This window comes from Meles meles, chromosome 3 (assembly GCF_922984935.1).
Source record: "Meles meles chromosome 3, mMelMel3.1 paternal haplotype, whole genome shotgun sequence".
Classification (NCBI taxonomy): Eukaryota; Metazoa; Chordata; class Mammalia; order Carnivora; family Mustelidae; genus Meles; species Meles meles.
The window spans coordinates 169,901,232-169,916,346 of NC_060068.1; the positions used below are offsets into that span (position 1 = coordinate 169,901,232).

A 15,115-nucleotide genomic window follows, 5' to 3' on the forward strand; every position below is an offset into this window, starting at 1 on the left:
GTGCATTCTTATACACTAGATTGCAATTTTATCTCAGAATCTAGCACAGAGTCAATAAATATTGTGATGAATGACTTGATTATATCTAGTCTTCCTACAATTTGAACACAGGGAATTCTACATTGTTGTGTAATTTGATATATCTTACAGACAAAGATGCTTATTGTACATCACAAACTTAGAGATTTCACAGTACTTTCTTAGGAGAAAAAAAATCTATTATTATATCCATCTTCAAAACAGGAAAGAGAAATGGACTTAAAGTCATCCCAGGCTACACATTGTTAAATGCTGGATTCGAGGCGGCTGGCTGGCTGAGGGGCTCACAAGTGTGGACAGTGTGCTGCGTGAAGGGCAGGCCTTTCACTAACACCGCAAGGAACTCTATCCCAATGAGTGGAGTTTGATAGTAATTTTTGCTACAAGTAAAACAAACAAACCAAAAAACCAGATGTGAACAACCAAAATCATATTAGGAACTAAGTAGCTTCTGGGAAAATTTTAATACAAGTAAAAAATCAATATGATATAAAAGCTTATAGTAAGGATAAATGTATGAATGAATAAATGGGTAAATATAATATGCCTAATATTATGGTATAATTTCATGTGTGTTTCTCTGTGAGTACAAAAAGAATAATATGTAATTTCTACCTTAAGAAGGTAGAAGGTGTGTTGGTCTAGGGAGGATTTTGAGGAGGAAACAACATCCTGACTGATATATACATACGGAATAGAGAGCCAAGGAAATTATTTATTTAGCACAAGGTACAGTTTGAATTGTCTTATATACATAATTTTATTTATTATACACAACTCTGTAAACTAAATCCCATACTCCTACTTTAGAGAGACAGTGGAGAAGGAATTAATATTTATTACTGGGTAACAGGTATTGTACCAGCTTTATATGTGTTCTTGATTAATACTCAGAATAATACAGGAGTGTAGGTCTGATTATTGATGTTTTACATATGAAAAGGCATAAGTTAAAGAGAATATTTAATTTGTTGAGGGTCCCAGATCCAAAATAATAGTCAAGATAGAATTTGAACCCAAGCTTGCTTGTTCCTACCCCATAACGTGGCCAACGTCCCTTTAGGACTGGAGAAAATATGAATTTAAGGATTTATAAACAAACTTGGCAGAACATCAGACCTTTATTGAACATATTATTCTACCTGCTGTACACAAGATTCTGTGTGTAGAGAAGCTGTTTTCTAAAGGGGTCTATAGAAGTCAATTATATCTTTGTGTTTGGGAAAAATGGGCATTATAACAGAAAGTGACAAAAAATTACGTGAAGTCTTCTTATATTTCACTTTTTATAAGAGTTTTCAATTATGTACAAGTTAGCGATAGATGGGAAGAAAAATTGATGTAGAGAAAGATGATAGATTCAAATAAATTATCCACATATTTTCAAAAAGCATATAATTATTTCAGTGTCTTTGCTTTCAAATTACAACACATAAGATCTCTGTTGAAGAGTAACGTGCATAATAATTTACCCAGTAAACTGTGTTATTTTTAAAGGAGATTTTTAATTTTAAACTTTCATTAATATTACATGAGTGTATCTTATCATAGTCACACACAAGCAGTTAAAATGTAGGGTGAATGAAATAACATAATATTTAAGAACCCAGGATCTTAGATCCTATAATGATTTATTTATGAGCCATCTGGTTATACAAATATGATATTATGGTCAAATGTGTTCTATATGCATGGAAAGAAAGAATTATTCAGAAAGAAATAATTAAGTTTTTATGAGTTACAACCCAAGGCAAGCTGTAAGATTTAGGTAACAGACTCTTCGTGCAAGTGAAAAAAGTGTATAAATATATATTATAATGTATACAATAGAATATTAGCACAAACACATACATACCTATTACATCACTTTACCATAGTAAGAGAAACTTAGAAAGGCAACATTTTATCTAGGGGGTTATAAATGCAAACAGATACAGTGACTATGACTCATTCTGAGTTCTTAAGGGATGGCAGGAGAACCCAAGGGAATATGGACTTCCATTTCTGTTATTACTACCATTAATCAATTTTTACCTCCCCATCTGTCACATGTCTACAGTGGACCTGCACAAATTCATTTGTAGGATTATATGTGGAATGGGATGGGGGATGGTGTGAAACCACTTCAGTTTCTTCCTGATGAATTCCTAATTCAAGTAGTGTTCATATATGGGTGAAATTAACTTCCAAAACAAGTAGAAGGGATAGAAATTATAACAAGCCAGAAGTCTTTTTTATAATTAAAAAATATGACTCTCTTGAGTATAGCCAAAAATCAAAATGAAAAGTATTCTCCAATCTGTAATCAATGTTGCAAGCCAAGACAACTAAAATTAAAAGCAAAATTTGGAACAACTTCAGGACATCATGGACATAAACGTGATAAAAGTTGAAAACACACTAGATCATAACATATAGTACATATGTTGTACACTGTACCATTCCAGGATGCCATTTGCATTTGCTATGATTTTTATGGTGCTTCTCACCACCATCAAGTTGTGTAACATGGCAGCCTTATCCATCTATACGTTATGGGCATCTATTATATCTATACCAGTGAAAATAAAAACTTACCAAAGGGCCAAGGAAGTGTCAGATACTTGAGCTCTACACAACACCAATTACAAATACCATTTACCTTCATTTTTATATTAATAACCATTTTTTACTATGCAAATGAATTATTTTATCATCAGTTGAATACTGTAAATTTGGATCATCTGTACTAATAAGTGAATATGTACAGAAAATAAATATTGATTCTTACCTAAGGGAAAATTTGCTTTATTTAGTTAAGAATTTTTATTTTTTTGGTGGGGGAGTAGGAAGAAGCTCTCAAATATTTGCAAGTATTTATTATTTTCTCCAAATATCCATATGATTCAAATAATTTATATCAGTGTGCATATATGAGGTTTATATCTAATGGTAAACCATAAAGGATATAGTGCAGTATTTATTAATAATATCCATTCCTGTGTGTTTATTTCCTGTAGAGTATAACAAAACCATCAACATCTTTCATTTTACCAAGTCTCTCATTTCTATTTGTCCTGGCATAAAGAGATCATAACACCACTTCTTCACTCCAGGCAACACTTTGAAACTTTCAAACTACCTGTGAAAGATGGGTCTTTGATTCCTATTCAGATCTACCCAACACTAGTGATATGATAAACCTCCTTATTTAATACTGGGGTAAATTATGTTTATATCTCCCAATAACCTGAGATATAGGGCTACCAAGCATCAAATAGAGTGGGAACTCTTGGGGTCACAGATGTAAATTTATTTCAATAGATACTTCTCGGGGCACCTGGATGGCTCCGTGGGTTAAAGCCTCTGCCTTCTGCTCAGGTCATGATCCCAGGGTCCTGGGATCGAGCCCCGCATTGGGCTTTCTGCTTAGCGAGGAGCCTGCTTCCCTTCCTCTCTCTCTGCCTGCCTCTCTGCCTACTTGTGATCTCTGTCTGTCAAATAAATAAATAAATAAATAATCTTTAAAAAAATAGATACTTCTCTTGTTGGCTTGTTATAAATATTTTGATACTAAATGTCAATTCAATATAGAATATTATAATTTTCTTACATGGTCTTGACAATTATATTTCTTATTTAGAAGACATTGTATACCATATACAAATAGTTTCAATTTTCAAAGTTTGAATAAAAGATTTAAACTTCGAAAGAACATAGGTCAGAGAGAGTTTGTAATATATTTAGCTATCTAAATTAAAGGGAGAAATGGTCAGTTCAACAATAGTATTTGAATACTTCAACACCTCACTTTCAATAATGGATAGAACAGTTGAGCAGAAGATTAACAAACACTAGAAGATGTGAACAACATTGTAAACTATTTAGACCTATCAGACATCTGTAGAACATTCCTCCCAATTATATTTGAATACACATTCTTCCCAAGTGCAAGCAGAACATACTTCAGGATAGACCATACTTTAAACCATAATATAAGGCTCAATAGATCTTAAAATATTGAAATCATATAATGTATGTTCTTTTATCACAATGGGATTAAATTAGAAACTGACAATTCACAAACTGGTGAATTCACAAATGTCTTGAAATTAAACAACACACTCATCTTAAAAAACTAATGGGTCAAGGAATAATTCACAAGGAAAATTAGAAAATACTCGAGATGAATAAAAATGAATGCAACATGCCAAAATCAAATTCTGATAAAGCAGTGCTTAAAGGGAAATTTATATCTACAAACGCCTATATTTTTGTTTGTTTGTTTGTTTGTTTGTTTGTTTTTTAGATCCTTTTGGCTTTTTTTTTTTTAAGATTTCATTTATTTATTTGAGAGAGAGTGTGTGAGAGAGCACAAGTAGGGAGAGAGGCAGAGAGAAAGGGAGAAGCGGTCTCCCCGCTGTGCAGGGGTCCCATTTTGGGGCTTGATCCCAGGACTCTGGGATTATGACCTGAGTCCAAGACAGACTCTTAACTGACTGAAGCCACCCAGGCACACCCAAATGCCTATATTTTTAAAAACAATAAGGATTTCTGACCCATAACTTAACTTTTCACCTGACAACACTAAAAACAAAAGAGGAGGGGCACCTGGGTGGCTCAGTCAGTTAACCAACTGACTCTTGATTTCAGCTTAAGTCATGATCTCAGAGTCATGAGATCAAGCCCCGCTGGGACTCCACACTCAGTGCAGAGTCTGCTTGAGATTCTCTCTCTCCCTCTGTCCCTCCCCCAGCTCATGCTCTCTCTCTCTCTCTCTCTCTCTCTCTCTTTCTGAATAAATAACTTACATCTTTTTTTCTTTTTTTTAAGAGGAGCATGCTAAGCTTAAACTAACCAGAAGTAAAGAAATAATACAGATTGGAGAGGAAATAAATGAAAAAACAATAGAGAAAATAAACAAAACCAAAAGTTGGCTCTTTGGAATGCCAACCATTAAATCTGCATTTTAAACTTGATTTCTGATTGAGGAATCAATTCTTTAATTTCCTGCTCCAAGAAATACATGTGTGAGCTAGCAGGTGGGAAGTATAATGTTGGCCTTGGAGCCTTAACTGGTATTCTTGAAGCACATGACAGAGCAGATACAGTTAATGAGAAAACATTTTGGATGGACTGGATATATTGATATCTTTAGGATCCAAGTCACAAGAACAAGGTCACTCCAAATATGTAAAATAATTCCTAAAGAAAGGAATTAGTTATAGGGACAGTTCTATGTGTTTCTTCTCATGGATGGAGATGGTAGTTGAGATGAGGTATACAAATAGAGTTAGTTACCTTGCACAGCAGCTGAGAGTTAAAAAAACATAAAATAAAATTCCACAAAATTTGCTGTGATCCTCTGGTTAGCAAACCTGAGCAAGACAATGACTCATTTTTTTGTTTTGTTTTGTTTTTTTTCTGAAGTACTGGGCATTTTTCCATTAGACAACTTTGTCATATTACATACAACTATCTTTCTATCACCATTTTCTATAAATTAGGATTTTTATCAATTGAATGATAAGGAAATATACATTTCCTGGTTCTCATCAGTCTACTTATAGATGAGGACTATAACCCTACATCTAATTATCAAATATTTATCAATATTGCCCAAAACATGCTAACGTGATTAGATCAACTGCTGGTAAGTAAGTTATCTGAACAGGCAATTTCTTTTACTGTTACTGACTCAAATACATGGAAGAGTGCCCGGCATATGGAAGATATTTAATGAATATTGGTTGAATGAATTGATTGAATCCACAATGTCAGCTCAATATATCTGACACAGAAAAGATGTAATATTTAAATAAATTATCAACTAAATCATCAAACATTCTCATCTAAAGAGCATAAAATACGTCAGTGAAATGCAGTACCCAAAACTTTGTCAGGGACTGTAGACTTGTTAACACGATTTTGTCTGAATTTTTGTGTTGTATCTTACTCCTTATCTTGCTACATAACATAACAGTATTACCACAGACTTGGCTTAAAACAACACATGTTCATTATCTCACCGTTTCTTTGCATGGCTTTGTTATGTCCTCGGCTTATGGGTCTCACTCAGGAAACTGCGGTCTTGGTGTTAGCTAACACTGGATTCTGTATCTGCAGGATTCATTTGGTTGGATATTCCTCCTCGATCGCATGATTGTTGGAAGTATCCTATTCTTTGGATGCTGGACTGAGTTTCTTTGCGGGCTGTTGTCACATGCTCAGATCCTAGAGGCCACTTGCAGTTCCTTGCCATGTGGGGTTCACCAGCATGGTTACTTATGAGAGAGAGAGAGGGAGAGAGAGGAGAGAGAAAGGGAGAGAGAGAGAGAGAGAGAGAGACTAAAGTTAGAAAGCACTACAATCATGTCTAATATACTCCCATTCACATAATCCAAATATTCTGTCTCCTTTTACATTTTACTCATTAGAAGTAAGTCACAGTCTCACCCACAGTCAAGGTGAAGGGATCATACAAAGGTCTAAGACTAGAAGGCAAGAAACATGGCAGCCACCTTAAAAGTTTGTCAAACGTATGTAGGGCGAAAACTGAGAGCGGTTTACAAATAACATTTCTGTTATACTGAAAGTTAGAAGAAGAATAAGAACTCATATTCATCTTAGAAGTTACAGCTTATCTTAAAGTATGTATGAAAAAGGATTAGAAAAGAATGTTATGAGAGCTGAGACCAGAATTGTTAGCAAATTTGGAATGGATTTTTGAAAATCCAAAAAGAAAAAGTAATTAGATCAGAAAATTAACAACTAAAAGATAACTAACTTGCTTACTTCTCCCCGCCTCAGCTGACCCATTGCCCACAGACATGGAGGACTTGCTTCCCTCCAAGATGTGTACTGACAATACAGAAATTCGTAATGAGAAAGGATGCAAAAAGGCACATTAAGTTGCAGAGTGAAGGTGTTAAAACTTAGGCAAGCCTTAAATTTTAATTATAGGAAAAAAATATTCAGGAGAAAAGAGAGGGGAACTTAGTTTGCATTAACAAAGCAGAAAGAAATAAGCTTTAAAAAAAGAAAATGAAATTAGAACCTGAGGTTGTCTCCCAAAATGTGAAAGACTCAGAATATAGTTAAGGCTGCTTAAGACCCTAATTAAAGAAAGAAAGTCCCCCTGTTGAGATGAGTCTTTGGTGCAAAGAGAAAGTGTTGGTCCAAAGCTGATAAGTGGCTCTCCCATGAGCAGGAAGCTGAGTTTCACGCAGCTTCTTTTATTTTTTTTATTTTTTTTTTATTTTTTTTTAAAGATTTTATTTATTTATTTGACAGAGCGAGAGATCACAAGTAGGCAGAGAGGCAGGCAGAGAGAGAGGAGGAAGCAGGCTCCCTACGGAGCAGAGAGCCCGATGCGGGGCTCGATCCCAGGACCCCGAGATCATGACCTGAGCCGAAGGCAGCGGCTTAATCCACTGAGCCACCCAGGCGCCCCCTCATGCAGCTTCTTTCAGATGTGGAGGCAGAATGATAACTGGCTGTGCTTTCAAGCCTGTTTGAGGATTCACAGGCATTGTGTTTATTTAATCAAGTGTTTGAAAATTCTTACAAACAAAGAAATATTTTGAATTTGAAAGCAATTTAAGCTGTTTGGAGGTATTTATTTAAAATGACACTTTAAACGGAATTAATCATTAATTAATCTAAGGCTTCTCGAAAGTAGTTACATATTTATGGATTTAGAAATAGAATAAAATTTATCAACTGAACATTAAATTTTAAGAAAGAGCTAAGATTTTGAATTTGTAAATCTACTAAATTTAGTATCAAATATCAATAATAAAATATAAATTATTTTTTCTAAAATAGTAGCTGCTAATTTTTAATTTATTTAATTTATTTGTTATTTAAGTAATTTATTTTTAAAATTTATTTATTTTTTAATTATTTAATTTATTTAATTTATTTATTTTTATTTATTTAATTTGTTATTTTATTTATTTATTTTTAAGATTTTATTTGTTTATTTGAGAGGGAGAGAGAGAGCAAGAGCGGGGGAGGGGCAGAAGGAGAGGGACAAGCAGACTCCCCGATGACCATGTAGTCCAACTCCGTCTCAATACCAGGACACAGAGATCATGACCTGAGCTGAAATCAGACGTTTAACTAACTGAGACACTTTCAGCATTTGATACTATCATTCACCTAACATATGGATTCAGAACTATGGAAAATATTCTTTTATATTAACATTGTGCAACCATAATGTTTTCCTCAAATGCATTCATCATTTTTCTGTTTCTGAACCTATCACCATACTCAAAGGGACACAGTATGCTGATAAGGATTAGCTTAAGATCAGCTTCTACTGAATTATACAAAATGCTTTCCATACTGGAAAGTGAGATCCTCTTATCTAAAGTAAAAGGAGGGTTACAGATTATATAAGCTTTGTCAGTGTATAACAAATTACCAAAACTTTAATAGTTCAAAACCACCCGCAATTGATATTTCACAGTTTCGTGGGTTGGGGAGTTCAAGCATAACTTAGTTGAATCCCTTGTACAGGGGCTCAAAGGGTGTAAGCATGGGCTTGTCTGGGGCTGTGATCTCATCTGAGGGCCCTGGGCTTCTCCAGAGCTCATAGGGTTGTTAGAGGAATTCACTCACTTGCATTGAAGAACTCCTGGTGGGTTGTTTCTTGAAGGCCATGAAGGCAGGATATCTGCAATCCTAGGATAATCTCTCTCATGATTCCTTTTATAATAATCCACTTCTCCTTGCTCAAATGCCAAAGAAAAACAAGAAAATTTTCTTAGAGTACATTTTTTTCAAAAATGATACATTTATTTGTCATAAATAAGATAAATGGAAATGGAAAAGATAGTTGATTTATACTCGATGTCTTTTGTATAACTGATATTGCTAATGTTGATTAAACAGATTTTATATCATAATCAGTAACAGTCTATTTGTGCCCAAAAGAAAGTGAAATTGTCACAATGACATAAATTTCAATGTGAAAAAGACAACGCTAAAATGATTAAATGTGATATTTTCTCTTATCAGGAATAAGCTCGGAGATAACCCAGATGGTGGAAAGTAATAAAATCTAAAAAGGGAGATATTTTTAAATTTAACTCTGTCACTGCAAAATATTCTTCTTCTAATTTTATTTTTGAAAGATTACTCTTGAAATGAGCATGGAAGTCTGAAAAAGAAAATATCTATTGAGCAATTGTTCATAATAATCTACCATATTATAAAGATACTGAAAAAATATATAGAGGCAGAACATTGAAGTAAAGTTTTATGTCCACAGGAATTGACTTGGGAAATAAAAGTTTGCATTTACTCAGAATGCAGGTTTTGCATCCTATCAAAGAGTTAAAAATGCTCTTATTGACATATGTAGTTTTTCTGTGATATAAGTCAAACAGTTAAAAAAAAATCATGATAGTTTTTTGGGGTTTTTGTTGGTGGTGTTCTTTTTTAATAACCTTAGCTGGAATTCCCTGATACTGGTGAGAAGTCATTTCTGACACTCTGGTAGCAATTTGCATATGATTAAAAGCAATGTTTTTGCATTTCATTCTGAACACTTATTTTAACTTGTCAAATGCCGGCCAAAGAAAGAGTGGTCCTGCATACTTCTGAGAATCAAGAGCAATGCTGTCACAGCAAAGGCGATCAATTGGCCTGAATATGACCAATGAATTCTACAGCTCAGGTCAAAAAGGATTTTTTTTTTAATGTATGGAAAAAATATGCAAAATAAAAAAATTGTAGAAGGATTAGAAATGTAATTGTTGTAAATTCATTTAAAGCAAAGTATTTAAATATAGTTTGAGCCCTTGAAAACACAAAGGAAAATAGACTTCCTCTTATATGTAGGGTTCACCTGACTTCATAATGAGAGCTTAATCCTTTTTGCTGTGTTAGATCATTTATTCATTTTCATTTCAAGTCATATTCCTTTAACTGATACAGAATTTACATATGTCTCCTCATTCAAATGTGTCATTAAGATGCAGGCTATGTTACAGGGCTTGGAAATGATCTTCAGACATCTGTCTCTGGAACACTTAAGAAGCTAGCTACTCCAAACAGACCCTGGACACTTCTCATCAGAATATGTTCCTGATGCTGATCATTAGCATGAGAAATAACTTAAAAAGCAGAATTTTATCATTGTGTGATATCATTGTGTGTAAGGTCAACCCTATCCAGTTTATGGAAGCAAAGAAACACACACTTGGCAGCTCTCGGGAAAAATGTTTCTATTTTGCATTGTCATACCTACCAAGAAGCACGTAGCACATTCTGGAAAAGAAAGGAAGAGATGGAATTTTGATATAAAAACCTAAAATCTTGATGCAGGAAGATTTCACTTATGTCTAATTCATAGCATCCTTATTGGTCTGATCTAGCTGGGAGCAGGGAATGGAGCTATAGAGTATACAGGATTTAACATTTGTGGAAATCTCTTTTAAAATAATGATCTATAATATCAAATAGAAAAATAATTTATGAATTACAGACACAAAAGAGTCTGTGTGCTTGTGTGCCTAAATGATTGATTATTAAAAATATGGAGAGGGGTGCCTGGGTGGCTCAGTGGGTTAAAGCCTCTGCCTTTGGCTCAGGTCATGATCCCAGGGTCCTGGGATCGAGCCCCACATCGGACTCTCTGCTCAGCAAGGAACCTGCTTCCTCCTCTCTCTCTGCCTGCCTTTCTGCCTACTTATGATCTCTGTCTGTCAAATAAATAAATAAAATCTTTAAAAAAATATGGAGAAAGCGGACACATTTGCCTAAAGTAAATTGGTGATCAAAGACTGTGAACCTGTTGTGAACTCTTGTATTAGTTTTTTTTTTTTTTAAAGATTTTATTTATTTATTTGACAGACAGAGATCATAGGTAGGCAGAGAGTCAGCCGAGAGAGAGGAGGAGAAGCAGGCTCTCTGCTGAGCAGAGAGCCTGATGCGGGGCTCGATCCCAGGACCCTGGGACCATGACCTGGGCTGAAGGCAGAGGCTTTAACCCACTGAGCCACCCAGGCGCCCCTTGTATTAGTTTTGTTTTGTTTTGGTTTGGTTTGGTTTTTTATCACTGCTGTAGCAAATTCTCATAAACATAAAACAACAATCATCTATGGGTTGGCTGACTGGGTGGGCTTGACTGGATTCTGAGCTTAGGATCTCATGATGTCAAACTCACTATGTGATCTAGGTTGGACGCATAGCTGGAGGTACTGGGGAAGGAAGAAAGGAAGGAAAGAAGGAAGGAAGGAAGGAAGGAAGGAAGGAATAAATTTGCTTCCGAGGTCATTTAGATTTTTGGCAGAGTTCAGCTCCTTGTGATTATAGGACTAGGGTTCTTCTTTCCTTGCTGGCTTGTACCTAGGAGACTCTCCCAGCTCTGTAAGACTACCTATGTTCCTTCTCATGCAGTCCTCTCAATCTTCAAAGCTAACAATGGCACATCAGGTCTTTCTCAAGCTTCAAATCTCCCTGACTTCTGCCATCAGAAGCTGCTTTTAAGGGTTATGTGATTAGATCAGGCCCATTCATATTATGCCCCCATCTTAGAATCAATTGCATCTTATAGCATAACATAATCATGGTGATATCACTTTCTATCCATAAATTCTTGAGATTAGGAATGGACAACTCTAGGGAAGCATTTTAGAAATTTCGCCTATCATACTTCTTTTCAAGAAATCCATGACATTCCAAAACAGTTCCTTATTTCATAGTCCTTATTATATTTTTCCTCCTGTTCTCTGATGCCAAAAATGTTGAATCAGCTATTACATCCCCTTTTGCCGGTATCCTATCAGTTCTCTACTGATGAAAGTTTTAACAATTTCCTCATTAATGTTTTCCTCATGCAACCATCAAGAGTCTGTCTACTATCAGTGATGGGGTTCGCACTGTTTGTTGGATAGCGAGTTATTTTGTCAGTAAAATCCCATTTCATGATCTGTTCCTTAGAGTCATTTCTGATATCAACTTTCCTAGAAGAGCTCCACTGGAAACAGACTTTGAGTTGGAGACTGAACGTGAGATTTTATTGGGGAGTGTTGTCAAGTAATACACTTGGCAGAAAGTAAGACAGAACCGGGCAGAAGGAGAAGCTAGTATTTGACGTAGTGCTAAAGGAGGTCTCAGTTAACCCTACACCATATTCAAGGCATGATGGCTGGGCCTTTGTATCCCCACATTAGCCAGTCATAGGAGGTAATTCTCGCTGCAGCAGTGAGCAATTCCCAGTGAGGCTTCAGCTGGGAGCCACCAGCAGCTGATAAGGCAGAACATCACAATATCTACCAATACCACAGTACCTACTAATATTACAATACAAACACTCTGGTACCTACTACCACTACAGTATCTCCCAATACTGCAGTACCTACCAACACTATAGTAACTACCAACACTATAGTATCTATCAACACTACAATATCTACCATCACTCCTATATCCACTAAATCTACTGTATTTACCTCCACTACAGTATCTACTAACACTACCAAATCTACTATCATTATTGTATCCACCAAGACTAACATAGGGGCAAAGAGTGCGGTCCCTTCCAATAGTGCGATATCTACTTCTACTGTAGCATTTGCTCATACTAGTATCAATACCATTGAAAGAAGAAATTATCTTCTTTGCTCAACAGGAAGTTTCCTAAATTCTATTTTAAATTAGAAAAAATATTCTTGACTTTAGAATGACTTACTTTATATGAAAGCAAAAATGCATCACGCTTGGTTGCCATCAGGATAGAAGGACAGGGGCTCCTGGGTGACTCAGTTGGTTAAGTGTCTGACTCTTGGTTCTAACTCAGGTCATGATCTCAGGGTCATGATTTCAGGGTCCTGAGATTGAGCACTGCATCAGGCTCACATATATTGGGCTCCCCACTGGGTATGGAGCCTGCATAAGATTCTCTGTCTCCCATTTTCTCTGTCCCTCTCCCACCACCCATGCTCTCAATCTCCCTTTCTCTCGTAAAGAAAAAAAAAAAAATAGCAAAGTACAAATAATGATATATATGATAATTATAAAAAACTAAGTCTTTTCTGATAAGTATCTAGGAATTTAAATATTCTAGCTTTTATTTAAAAAATTTAAATGGGAAAATTTTTCTTCCTTTTAATCGCACCTACTGAACTAAATATCACTTGCCAACTTAAATTCAGTGGATCCAAATGCATTAATAAAGACTCCCAATGCTAGAGACCTAAGCTTTAGCCCTTCTATTCAGCGTGACCTTGAAGAGGTCACTTAACTTCATCCTTTTCCCTCTCCTCATTTTTAAAATGAAAATAAAGGAATAATTTTTAATGTTCTTTCTAAGTCAGCAATCATAAGCTGGATAAATGATTTTATCCCCTTTATGAAAGATTCTTCTCCCTGGTGCTTAGATTTCACAATCTGTTTTCCATGTTTGTCTTCTTTACCACTTGAGCAGCCTTGACTTGAAGTATAAGGCCACCCCCATACAAGCTGTTCTGATCTGCCAAGCTGTCCACTCTCCACTCCACCAATGATTGTGTGTGTGTAGTTATTTACATATCCTGGTAACAGAAATTTACAAGATTCTTTCCTTTAAAGAATTTCCTGTGTATGAGCTAGCACCTCAAGTAGCCATCGGAAGATTTTGAAGCTCCAAAAGGAGAAAACTTCTAATAGCAGATATTAAGAATGTTCTTATGTTAAATAGGCAAAAAACATTTTTTCTTATAAAGTGACTCACTTGGATCCTAAGAATTTGACTTCTATCTTTGACTCTGGCTGATTTTTAGGGAATTTACTGGCTCTGAACAGAAAGGCCTTCACTCTGATCAGTGTTCCAGTGTGAGAAGCCATCACAAACCTTCATGGCCATGCTCCCTTCCCACTCACTTTTCTTTCAATCATCTTCCGCTTTTCCTTATGATTGAAAAAATACATTTATAAAGAATAAATAATCTCAGTACCCAGAGGTGAACACTGGTAACATCCCAATGTATTTTTACTGTCATGATGCTTTCTCATGCAATCAGTGTTAAGATTTTGTGTCATTAAATATCTGAACCTTTTCAGATAGCACTCTTTTTTTTAAAAAAAAGATTTTATTTATTTATTTGACAGAGAGAGATCACAAGTAGGCAGAGAAGCAGGCAGAGAGAGTGAGAGGGAAGCAGGCTCCCTGCCGAGCAGAGAGCCCGATGCGGGACTCGATCCCAGGACCCTGAGATCATGACCTGAGCTGAAGGCAGCGGCTTAAACCACTGAGCCACCCAGGCGCCCCCAGATAGCACTCTTTTAACTTGAAATTATTTTTACTGTTTCAAGAAAAAAAATAGTTCTGTGGTAAAAATCAGATTGAGGAATGTACTATCTAAGGTGGCTGAAATATATTTCTGTGTTTGATGGGATTTGATAGAGATTAAGTCACACTATATGAATTTCAAAGTCGGAATGTCCTAATTAGTAAGACCACAAATCAGAGAATATTGCCTTCAAGTTTTGGCTTTGTCACTCAAAGGATTTCTGAATTCTGGCAAATTGCTCAACTTTGTTAAATAATTTCTACAGTTATAAAAAGAAAATTCATATTTCTTAGAATAGTTATCATCATATTTATAAAGCTTATATTATAGATTCCAAGGATGGAAATGTGTTTAGTACATACTTTGTCAGAGTAAAATAATAAGGAATAATAAGAAGAATAGATATAATAAATAAGAATAAGAAGAAATAATAAAGAGAAAGCCAAATACTCATCTAGCACTTACTAGATGTCAGATAATGTTCTAAACACTTTATATATATTACCTCTATTACTTCTCACAACATTTTTGTGAAGCAGGTACTGTCATAATGAAGCCCCATTTTACAAGTTAGGCTAGGTAAGTGAAGAAAAGTGAGGTTAACTAACTAGCTCCAGATGACACAGTTGGTAAGTGATCAAACCAAGATTTGGATACAATCTGTGCCTTTAAACATTAGTCTAAATCATGGGAGTTGTTTAATCAATTTTATTAGCTTCATTTTTGACTAGACCTTCATATATTAAGCCTAACTTATTTAAGGTAAAAAGTATTACCTAGAAAAAAGTGGTTTCAGTTTATCTAGTTTGATG

At 35.3% G+C, this 15,115-nt stretch overlaps 1 non-coding gene across 1 annotated transcript; it reads left to right on the top strand.

The window, feature by feature from the left end:
* The first annotated feature begins 273 nt into the window (after positions 1 to 273).
* Positions 274 to 427, top strand: LOC123939540. The gene has a single exon (XR_006817907.1). It is a non-coding gene; the product is annotated as a small nucleolar RNA SNORA62/SNORA6 family (small nucleolar RNA).
* The last annotated feature ends 14,688 nt before the right edge of the window (positions 428 to 15,115 follow it).